Source organism: Anneissia japonica, unplaced genomic scaffold, assembly GCF_011630105.1.
Source record: "Anneissia japonica isolate Jap-2015-1 unplaced genomic scaffold, ASM1163010v1 scaffold287945_len1679841_cov205, whole genome shotgun sequence".
Lineage (NCBI taxonomy): Eukaryota > Metazoa > Echinodermata > Crinoidea > Comatulida > Comatulidae > Anneissia > Anneissia japonica.
The window spans coordinates 196,116-208,695 of record NW_022753015.1 but is presented as its reverse complement, the minus strand read 5'-3'; the positions used below and the strand labels follow the sequence as shown (position 1 = coordinate 208,695).

Here is a 12,580-nt window from a genome sequence, read left to right as displayed (position 1 = left end):
AGTTTGGCATTCCCGGTGTGAAATGAATAGTTGATTTCGGATGTTGCCAATCTAAAATAAACAGTTTACAAAAAAATGTTTACCAGTTAACATTCACCTGTTTAATTCCACAGTGCTAGGTTATCCATGAAACTTTGACATTTAGATTGAGAAATTACCAAAAGTTATGTACAATAATAATTAAAAATAAAGATGTAACCCTCACGGACCAAATACTGTGGAATGAAAAAAAGCCCCGCTGGGGTAGCCAGCCTAATATAACAGTGTGGGCCTACAGTTGTTAACTTTTAAACTTTCCTGTTGTGAATTTGAAGACGGTATGGTAATATCAAAAACAAACTTTGGATGTAGCCAATTTGAATCTAAATAAATCCCTAATATTCGTGTATTATGATTTTGTTTTACTGTATACAGTAGTGTCCCCGTCCCCTGAATAGGGGTACCTCTATTCTGTGGACACTAACCAAAAACATTAAAATTTTCCCCTTAATAGGGTTTTTGGCACGTATTCATGTAACGATGACAAACATTCTTTATAATTTTAATTTTATTGACATAAGAATCAGTTGGAGTAGAGTAAGAACTTATCGCAATAATTTGCAATGCAAATACAATTCATCTGTAATATGAATTCAGCAGAAATGTATATGGTGATTAATATATGTATGTGTAGCGTCTCTACTATTTGTATTTAAACCGCAATATTTAATTTGTATGTAATCTTTTATATTTCATTTATAAACCTTACTCTATGTATAGTACTATATTCAGCGTAAAGGTCAACTAAGGACAGCAACCTGTTTTCTTATGGTACCAGGAACTTAGATGACAAATAAGTCAGGAATGTACCATGGCTAACTTATCCCACTTTTATAAACTAAAACAATGACATCATATAATCATCCTTAATTTTATACAATGTGTATGTGAAATGTACTGAAAAGGTAAACAAAGACTGGTTTATTTACAAATAGCAACACTCACATTAGAGCTTTCTATTAGATGGATATAGTATGAATAGAGTACTGTAATATGTTTTGATATTGATTAGAATCCTATATGAAATACACAAAAAACAAAGAAAAAGAAATCCCAATTGTTAAGGGTCAAACAACATGTGACGTGTGTTAGAGTGTTGAAGATGTTGTGATACAATGAAAAAAGAACCCTTAATAGGGGTTGTTTGCCCATTTGGCACACTTAGAAAGTGTCCCCGTCCCCTAACTAGGGGTTGGCTGTAGTGTTAAAAGATATACTGTCCCTCGTTTCACGGAAAAGTGTCCACTTAATAGGGTTGACCTCTGAATAGGGGTGTCCAAAAGGAGGGGTTCTACTGTATTCATAAAAATATACATCACTTTATAAAGGTATATTAAAATTCTAATTAAAAAAAATTAATAGACTTAATAATGCGGATTAACAGTAATAGTAGTAATACAAAATTTTAATATTAATAATAATGATAATAATATTAAAATAAAAGTAGATATAATAATAATCAATAATAATAATATTAAAATAAAAGTAGATATAATAATAATCAATAATAATAATAATAACAAGATATAATATATAATAATAATATAAAATAATTGTGGTATCATTTAGGTAATTCTGTATCATTGAGTAATTATTGGAGTAATTTGTCGGACTGCCCAGACTGTATCCTTGCCCCATAGTTAGCTATTGGTGGCCGTGTTCTCACTTATTATACAGTAAGTCCATGCTAAATAAATGAAACAATGGGTTGAGGGGTATGATGTTGGTCACTCAGTCTCAGCAGGTCTCTCAGTAAAGTGATGTTTGTTTGAAGCCTTATTGTGGCAGTTGCGGAAACAGAAAATTGCCTGACTTTCAAAGGTGAATAAAATGTTTTGTTTAGATTTTAAGTTTAGGGGCTTACTGTACTGTAGGTTCAAATTATGAATCATACTCCAAATAGACACACTGTACTGTACTTACTACCATGATGGAGGTTATAACTAATAAAATATAATGTGTATGTAATAGGCCTATAATGGATATCACTGTAACACCGTAATGTACTGTCTGCACAACATTTAATTTGAAGCTGTTTTGAAAACTAAAAAAAAAAAAAAAAAATTAAGAAACAGGATTGGAACTGATAATTCACTTTTGATAAAATAAAAAACTGCTAGTCTATTATCTTAGCTACAGTACATTATGCATATCGTACTCTTATTTTAATATCTTTGATTTTAAAAGGGAAATAACAGATTTTAAATTTGAGTAAGAATGTTTTATGTGCTGTACATTTACTAATTCATTCTTTGCCTTTGCAAAAAAATAGCATTTTGCATATTTTAATTGACAGAAGACAATTTTCCCCTGCCCCTGATTTTTTTCGACCTGTATAGTGTGACTTTTCAATCCCTTTTTTTGTTAAATGCCAAGGACTATGAAATGCATTTTTGAAATGCCAACGACTATGAAATGCATATTTCGCTCAGCTCTGTTTCAATATTTCGAACTTGATTTGTTCAATTGCAGAATTCATACTATCTTAAATTTTAGTAAGATTTTTCATTTACCTTGTCATCGGAGAAGAAAATGCATAGTTATGGAGAGATACTGCTTCAATACACAAAGAATGTTGGTTTATATGCACGATAGACGCAAACGATTCTTGAATATGGTTCTATATTATAAACTCCGTGATGCTTTAATATAATAGGCTTATAATTATCGACAAAAATACTGATGTAAACACGACTGTAGGTGTAACAGTAAAGACTTAAGCCAAATGATATGTGAAGGGGGTATGCAAGTCCCTACCCCATGAAGTACAGCTGATGTTATTAAATTAAAGAAATTATGGTTTGTATATCATAAACTCAGTGTATTTTGTAAGTCTACAGGATCCAATTAAAGACATTGTTATTTTACAACAAGGAGCTGGGACCAATTGAAGACCAGATAGAACTGGGACCAATTGAAGACCAAATGGAACTGGGACCAGCAGCTGAAGACAAGTTGAAACTGGGCCGCGACCAGCTAAAGACCATTTGGAACTTGGACCAGTTATGAATAACACAATACAGTACCCAACAAATTTTAGTGGCCCACTTACATTTCAATTCCTATTCAGCCCTGAAAAAAATCAGATATAGCCCAGCATGGGCCCGTAAATTATTTTGGACAAAACCCACATGGGTTCCAAATAAAACCATAATGTAAACCTAAGGGGCCCAATTATATCCTTTAACGGGCCCATGGACTTATGGGACCCTTGTGGATTTTGGGTGCACAGGCAGCTCATTCCCGTATGGGCCAATTTATAGTGGCCCCTTACATTTCAATCCTCAAAAAACCCAGATAAAGCACATAATGACCCCATGAATTAATTTGGTAAAACCCATATGGGTCCCAAATGAAACCATAATGCAAACATAAGGGGCCCAAATATATTCGTTAAAGGGCCCATAAATTAATTTGGGACAACTTTATGGGGCCCATATGGATTTAGGGTGGACAGGCAGCTCTTTCCCATATGGGCCAATTTATAGGGTCCCCTTACATTTCAACCCCGATTCAACTCCTTAAAAACCCAGATAGAGTCCACAATGGGCCCATGAATTAACAAACCCATATGGGTCCCAAATGAAACCATAATTCAAACCTTAAGGGACCCAAATACATTCTTTAAAGGGCCCACATTTGCATTTGGGCCAAACATTAAGGGACCCTTAAGGATTTAGGGTGCACAGGCAGCTCATTCCCGTATAGGCCTAGGCTAAACTGTAAGGGCCCACATTTTGGCCCATGCATTTCCCATATGGGTCCTATGTTTCCTTGCTACCTGGGATATATACGAAATATTCGTTTCCTGATAAATCCAACTAGGACACATTTTTAAACAACTGATGCATGGTTTAATTTCTCACTGGGGACACTTTTGTCTTTTTCATACAGCTGATAAAGAACTTCTTCTTTGACAGGTTGCGCCTGATATGATCTTTACATCATTGTTCATTTAGCACTGTTTCTGTCATTATTTGATTAGTTATACCACAATGCTACGCAGCAACATTGATTCTATATGTTACTTCATTATAATACAGACTTCTAGAGTATTCTCTGGCAACAGTATATAATTTGTTTGAAGAGGTGTCCTGGTTGGGTTGTATCTGCGATATACCAGGGGCCCCTATTGGTTGTCACAGAGTGGACCTTATAATGCGTTGCACTCACTGTATAGTGCATCAGCGTAATAAATATTCATGATTTAATGGTTGTTTGTGTTCACTGTGTAGAATCAGTATAATGAATATGCATGAGTTAATGGTTGATTTAGCATTACTCCAGGGTAGTTTCATGAATATGAATAACTTTTAGGCAAGTGGCAACTTCTGATAAAGTGTAGAGAAAATGGGTGGGGGAATATTATGTTAATTTGTGTTAGCAGGGGTAGGCTTGATAGAGAAACCAGAAGGGAGAAGTAGTTGCATAAGGAAATGCTTAATGGAAGGGTGTAAGCTGTGGAATATGATCCAAGCAGGGACATGTCAGCTATTAAGGTACACCAAAGATTAAGCAAAGTTAAAAATCTTAGTGAAGCCTACCTAAATAATATATGGTGATAGCTAGGAGCATCACAGTATTGTGCAACTCATATATAAGAGCCCAGTGGAGTTAGTTTGACCATGGTCAGAGAAGTACAGCTTGAACTCCAACGACAGGCTTAAGACTTAAGAAGAGATTGAAGGTTTCAAGCAGCTGAAGTAAGAGCTGATATTTATCTCATTCAGAACCAACTTATGGTGTGACAAGCAGCGTGACCACTCACAATTTTTGATATACCCAATGACTGGGTCGAAATTACCCAAGATTCAGCAAAAATTGCCCAAAATTACCCAAGTTTCCTGAAAATGCATTAAAATTTGAAAAAAAACCCGTGTTTTTCGCATGTATAGTTTCCCTTTTAGTTCAAACTATAAACCATTTTTTATTGTAATTGTTTGTGTTAATTATTAAAATGAGGTATGAGGGCGTATTTCAGAAAAATACGCCCTCAGTCGGCCAGTGTTATCAGTAGATCAGTGATCAAGTTTTATTATATAGGCCTAATGCATAAAATTGGTAAGATCAATGGCAACGCAAATCACAAATAAACAATTCTGAACCTATGTTTATAGCAATTAACAGTCAATTAACAAAGTGCACTTCGTTGAGTTTTGCTTACTTGAATGGACTGAAATATACTTTGTTACTTCTTAATTCTTCCTCTATGACAAAAATATTTAATTTTCTTAGTAAAAATAAAATACCCAAGGATTTGAACGGAATACCCAAGACCAAGTCAAAATACCAAAAATCTTGGGTAAATACCCAAGCAATGGTCACACTGGTGACAAGTAGTGAATACCCGGGAGAACGACACATGTTTGGCTTCTCACCTGTATATAGCACAGGGTATTATGATGCGAACTGAATGTTCGACATATTATTTTATTAAACACCTTATTTGAATTTATAACTATGTTTTTATGTTGAAATCACATTTTAATTCCCGCCGCCAGGCCAGGGGCATATTTTCTAACAGTTGATAAGGAACTTTTTTTTTTTAAATTTGATAGGCTAATCCTAATACGATCATCACATCACTTTTCATTTAATTGAGCTCTGTTTTCACCATTATTTAATTATATAAACTGAGTGCTACACACCAAAATTTTTTCTTTTCCTTCCCGTTCTTTCTTTAATTTTCTTTTCCGTTTCTTTCCCTTTCAATATACATATGTTTATATATCATTTGAAAATGATAATTAGCACTCTTATAGACATGAGGTCTATTCGATATTAGTGTCTTCACACCATTAATTTGAATATTTGATTTATGTTTACATAATTTCATTTATACTAAAACTAGCTTTAATTTCACAGTGCTGGTACTTTACATATGTAAACATGGCAGCCATCTTGAAATTCAATATGGCGGCCTTCTGACATAATTCCTGATATCTGCATGATACTCCCGGATATCGAAAACACGAGTAGAGATCTTTGACAGTGCTAGGTGTTGTAGATATGACGATATTTACAAGATTATCAATAATTAATTCGGCGGCCATCTTGAAATCTAGTATGGCAGCAATCTTAAAATTCAATGGTGGCATTCTAAACAAACAACAGAAAATTTGTTTAAATGTGTTTGTTTAAGACTCTGGCTCTCATACATATCATACATATTAATTCATATTTTTGGCCAAATCCTGCCAACTACATCTCTACCATAAATCACCTCTTCACATTGGAACAGTAGATAGACCAAACTATTATTCGGTAGAGTGTCTCCTCCCCTCCCCCCCTTCGACTGGATTCCATAAAATGCCTTTTCTTATAAAGACCCAATTTAACATGTTGATATTCACAGACTATGGTTTTCTGTGGTTGATTCATGTCTAAGCCTTCCGCCCATCTCGAGGTTATTGTCATTGGTTGTCTCCAACCTAACGTCTCGGGAAGGAGTAGAACACACAAGCCCGCTATGATAGAAAATATCCCAAGAATTACCAGAGGCAGAAATCCCACGTATTGATCCTGTGGACAAATAAAAAAATTAGAGAAATTTTATATATTAATATACTACCGGTACTGCCCCACCATGACAAAGGAAGTAATTGAGAATTTTTCAAAAAACGAGTTTTTTTAGTCACTATCAAAGAACTAATAATTTGAAACGTATTGATATATTTGAGTATGTTCAAATCCCAATCAGTAACAAGTAATTAGCAACAAAAAAGGAAGTAAGAGACTAAAATTACTGTAAAAACTACCAGAAAAGGAAGCAGGGGACAAAATCAACATGCTCCACATTCCTTAATTACTCAAAGCAATGCAAACATCATTGCTTCCTTTTGTTATGGTGGGGCAGCTAGGCCCTAAACAAATAGGAAAATATGTTTCGTAAAATATATTTAGAATAGTTACACTTATAGTACACGTATTGTGGTAAAGTAGGCAAGTATGCGCTTGTTGATCTTTAAGTACTGGTAAACGGAACGTGATTCTGGTTTCTTTGCTTAAAATAAAACTCCACTCTGATAGCGCATTCCAGTCCTCGTGTACCACTATTTTGGAGGGCGCTAGCCGAATACGTTAAATATATAGGGAATTGGACACTCAGTCATACACTATGATAAAGCTTTATAATTTTTAGTCTATTGACGTTGATTTTTGTAATTTTGCTGTTGACAAACATCCACTAGGGATCAGTACTGGAAGTTGACGAGTAGGTTTGCGGTTTACTGTACTTTGGGTGAGGGAAATTAATTTGGGTGAGGGGCAATTATATGAGCGTGCAACAATCATCATTTGCTTGCATTGCAAATATTTTTTTGTCAATAATCATGTACCTAAATAGACTTACTATTTTGATTACTTACCAACAACAGTATAAAAGGTGCCATTATGCCGCCGATCCGAGAGGAAAACGAAGAGACACCGACACCAAGATTTCTGAAAATACAGGTATAACACATAAGAAAATTGTTTAAAAACAGGTAATTTGGTCACAGAAGAGGTGTATTGTTGGATTTAGTTTCCTCATTAGATACTAAGTTTAAAAACTGCATAAAATGAAAATAACACGAACAGTGCACATTAAAAATCTATAATCTATATAAAATAATTACATATAAAAACTAAATAATTGTATGAATTAATACAATAGTGGCTTGTAAGGAAGATATTGGATTTGGAATTTATTCGAATATTAATGTTTTTGTTGAAACCATTATAATCACTAAATTTCTTAATATAGGCCTATGGTTGAGACACTTGATTTGGTTGAGAGGATGACAGTAATAAATGTGATTGCTGTTGAAATTAGTTACGTCAAAAAGTATACTCTTGCATGTAATCCATTGAAACTGTGATTAAAGAAACAATTATTGCTTAATTAGTGTTATTGTTATAAAACATATTAAACATATTTGTGAATATTGTCAATTCTATCTACTTTTTAACAACCAGTATCCGTAAATATTTTTCTATTTTACAAAGTTTACAGATATAAACGTTGAGGAAACATTGCTTAGATTTTTTTTTGTTCATCCCTTCCATTTATTGTGGGCGAATGTGTGATAGAGACCTGGCACGCACGCAGCTCACACTATATGAATCATAAAACATTGGCACGATCTAAAAACGACAAAGGCATATTATTATACCTTAGCGTATCACTGTAGGGTATAATTCTGTTGTGTACAAAAACACAATAGCATAGGAGGCGGTTATTCCAAATTTACCGACCAATTCGCAGTGGTAAGAATCAGTGAGGTTAAGTCTGTGCCATTATCTAAGAAAATAAAATGTGGAAAGTTTTCAATAAACTATGTTCACTACTTCCAATATCATCAATGATTACACATAATATGTGCACAATATAATTATATGCAGACGGGGTTGTAAGTGGCAAAACATTAGTACTTGTAGAATTACGTATCATGGATGTGTTATTTTCAAGTTGGAAGTACGTAAACGGCGAACGTAAACATTATCACCAAATAGTGATACGACCCATTTGCACCGTTTGTCGCCCAGAAGATTTCCACAGTAACGTATATTTTACGTAAACATTCGCCCCTTACAAGGAGAATTTTGAGCCACTCAAAGCTAAGGATAAGAAATAGAAATACAAAGAAAACTAACCGAAAGACAGAATTAAAGTATAGTCTTAAAATTATAAAACCTCTTTCAGCTGGGACTGCAAAGAAAGATGGAGTATAGTATGATCGGCCGTCATCGTCTTATCTTCAACAATCAACAAAAGATAACCATTGAATCACCTGTGACAGGTGGTATAAATGCGGTGGCAAATGGCAATACAAGCAAGTCCCCCAACCACGTGGAAAATACAAACAGGTGAAAGTCTTCCAAACCTATGGATGATGAATTTAAATAATTGACAACGCGTGCACGGGCAATGTATTTTTAAAAAGAACTATCTGCGTATGTGCGCCATATGCCTTGGCACGAAGCGCTATAATAGTCGGAACATTTCATTATTATTATTATTATTATTATTATTATTATTATTATTATTATTATTATTATTATTATTATTATTATTATTATTATTATTATTATTATTACTATTGTTATTATTATTATTATTTTTATTATTATTATTATTATTGACACTAATATACCTTTGAGGTAGTCCCACCTTTGAATTATAAACGGACACGCGATGTATGCTGGGATCTCGACCAGGCCACTCAGGAAAAAGTTCATGTAGGGGTCACCAGATAGAGAGCCTGTGTTCAGAGACAACCCGTAGTATACCAAGCTATTAACCCACCTATGAACATGAACAGGTGAAAAATATTATACAAAACCCACTTTCACTTAGAATTGTTTGGAAATGAGAATATTGTTATACTGTATTATTGAAATCAAGCACACACTGCGCTGTAATACATTATTATCCAATATACAATAACCAATAAATAAGATTACAAATACTTATAGGCCTATATACAATACTATATATAGGTCTATAGGCTATATATAGGTATATATATATACTGTCTCTTATACACATCTAGATGTGTAGTGTGTGGGTGTGGGTGGGTGTGTGTGTGTGTGTGTGTGCGCGCGTGGGTTTGTGTGTGTATAACATTCAATTACAGGAGAGGATGAGAACTGAGGATAAAAGGCACGAAGTAACAGTTGTGAATTTGAGAGAAAAAAAGCAAATAAGGCGGTGTGGACGCATGAAGAGAAAAGAAGGGGCGATTTGAGCACGCAGAGTTGGGCAAAAAGAAGGACGACCTAGAAAGCGCTGTATTAACTGTGTCCCGAGATGACGTTTGATCTTTGAAGAGTTGGTGACAGGAGAGAATGGAAAGCATTACCGTAAGGCGGCTTAGAGTTTATCTCATTATTTTCATGGTTTATATATATATATATATATATATATATATATTTTAAAAGGCAAATGGGAAAAACCCATCAAACAGCAAACGGCCACAAAATGCAAAACTATTTAAAATTAAAACGGAACAGTAGAGAAAATCCGATCAGAATGACAAAATAAACTAAGCATCCACTGGAAGGAATCCCAATATCTGCAGACGGATCCGTTTCGGACTAGTTTGGGCCCTACCTAAGCTGGTCGAACGTGTCGTTTGGGTCTATACCCTAGCTGCACTGATGAGGCCTGGAAGGCCGAAACGGATCCGTCTGCAGATATTGGGATTCCTTCCAGTGGATGCTTAGTTTATTTTGTCATTCTGATCGGATTTTCTCTACTGTTCCGTTTTAATTCGGCTTTGTGCAAACAAAGTCTTCTCAGGATTTCCTTGTTAAAGAAACAGGATTTCAATTTCTTGAACTGAAACAACAACACATCTTAGAAATAACACAAAATATTTAAATTTAAAAATATAAACCAAGATAGCCGTTAACACTGTTAAATTATATATAAATCATCAAACAAAGTTAAACACAATGTTCGAATAAAGGACACTGTGTAGCATAGCTCTCAACGAATGATGTCCTAATAAATAAATACCGTAAATAAATAAATTGTGTAATAAAATTCCTTTGACGGGATTCGAACCTGAGACCGCTCGTTGTAAACGAGCGTCATAACCATTAAACAACAGAGGCTTCATGGTTGAACAGATTTACACTCTATTACACAATAGGTACGACTGGAAAACAAATAATATAAATATATTTGTTTCCAGCCGGTTTCCAGTTTAACCATTCAAGTTAAACATAGTATTTTTACTCCGAACTATAAGTTACTCTACTACAGACAGGTAACTTACCATATAAATATCATAAATAAAGTTATTTTTCGAATAGATTTAGTTTTAAATAAATCGGCAATTGTATAGTCAGATTGTGTTTGTTCCTTCGATGTCGTTCGGATTTCAGAATTCGAATCAAATTGTGCCTCTATTACACTGTCTACATCTATTTTTATATCAGGTGTCGTGCGGTGGCATGTTTTTTCCGATGTACCCGACAGGATCGGGTATGGAACATTTTTTTTGTTGAATTTGGCGATTTTTTGAAGCATCTTTTCTGCTTCGTGAATGCGACCTCTTGAAATGAGCCAACGGGTCGACTCCGGCAGAATCCTGATAATAGAAAAATAGACCTATTTAAAATAATTGAATTGAGACATTTGAAATGTGATGGATGGATAGGTAGGTGGTTGACTGTTAATGGATACATGCATGGGTGGAAGACTTTCATATCGATACATGATGGATGAATTGATGGAAGGTACCACGTTGGCTATGGGTCAATGGAATGATGCATTTATACATAGATATAGATGGATTTATCTTTCTCGGAAATAATAATGGCATTACCACCACAGTGGAAGTGTCAACAGCCAAGGAAGAGTTAAAGCAAGCTGTAACCAACGCCAATCTTGGATGAAGAACGCCATCCACGGTAGCAGCATTATTCCTGTAGCCCAGAATACTGTTAACAAGATAGTTGCGTGCGCACGTCTACGAGGAGAGAACATCTCGGATACCATTACGTAGCTAACAATATCCACGCCCTAGTGAACAAATGAATGATCAATATTTATTTATCTGTTCCAAAATAATGACATAGCAACAATTGTTTTGATGAGCATTGTTAATATTATTATTATTAATATTAGACCTAAATTCGTTGTGTCGATGAATACTCACAAACATTAATTTAAAACGACATTCAGACATTTAGACAAGTCTACACAATTGATCGATGTAAGAATATTTTGTTGGTTGATGACGACGGTGATGAAGATCAACGAGTTCATGTTTAGGCCTACCTGTTCCAGGGTGCCAATGATGAACCTTAGGCTAGTAAACATAATAAAATTCTGCGAAAATGCGGTAATAACCGAAACAATGATCTGCATCCATAGAGAGAATAGCCAGATAATTCGACGGCCGAATCGATCCGAGAGATGTCCTACCAATACCGAACCTATCATTACTCCGCACATAAAAACTGCCTGGGAAACATCAACTAGACTCTGTTTTTCACACACCAGGTCCCACTGTGTTATAATATAGATACATGATATTACTTATACAAAATTATGTTTATATGCTTTTAATTAAAAAAGAATTAACAATGAAACAGTATAAAGCGTATGTAATGCATATACATTGCTTTATACTGTTGTTGTTAATTTTTTTTTTTAATTAAACGCCCATACGCACATTGATTGAAATACCGTATTTATTCGAATAAACGCCCCGGGTGTCTATTGTTGAGAAGGGTTTTGAGGGCGTTTATTCAAGGAAGGCGTTTATTTTTGGGTGTACAATATAGGTACATATAATAGGCCTACTCAAATGAACGCCATTTTTACACCATTTTACTTTAAACGTGTAGCTACAACATTTGGCGTCAAAATGTGTTATTGTGTGATTATAAAGACTTATTGATCCCAGCCAGGTTAGAGAAATGTAATTCTACTGGAGTAGAACAGAATATGTTGAGATGATGTTGCTTACATCACTTGTTTACAGTCATTTAGTGTAGAATAAATACAGTAATCTGTACTACTTTACTGAATGAATACCGTACTTAC

At 34.6% G+C, this 12,580-nt stretch overlaps 1 pseudogene; it reads right to left on the bottom strand.

Annotated features, from left to right (window-relative positions):
• Positions 1–6,115: 6,115 nt before the first annotated feature.
• LOC117122649 overlaps positions 6,116–12,580 on the bottom strand; it is a 7,981-nt pseudogene continuing 1,516 nt past the window's right edge.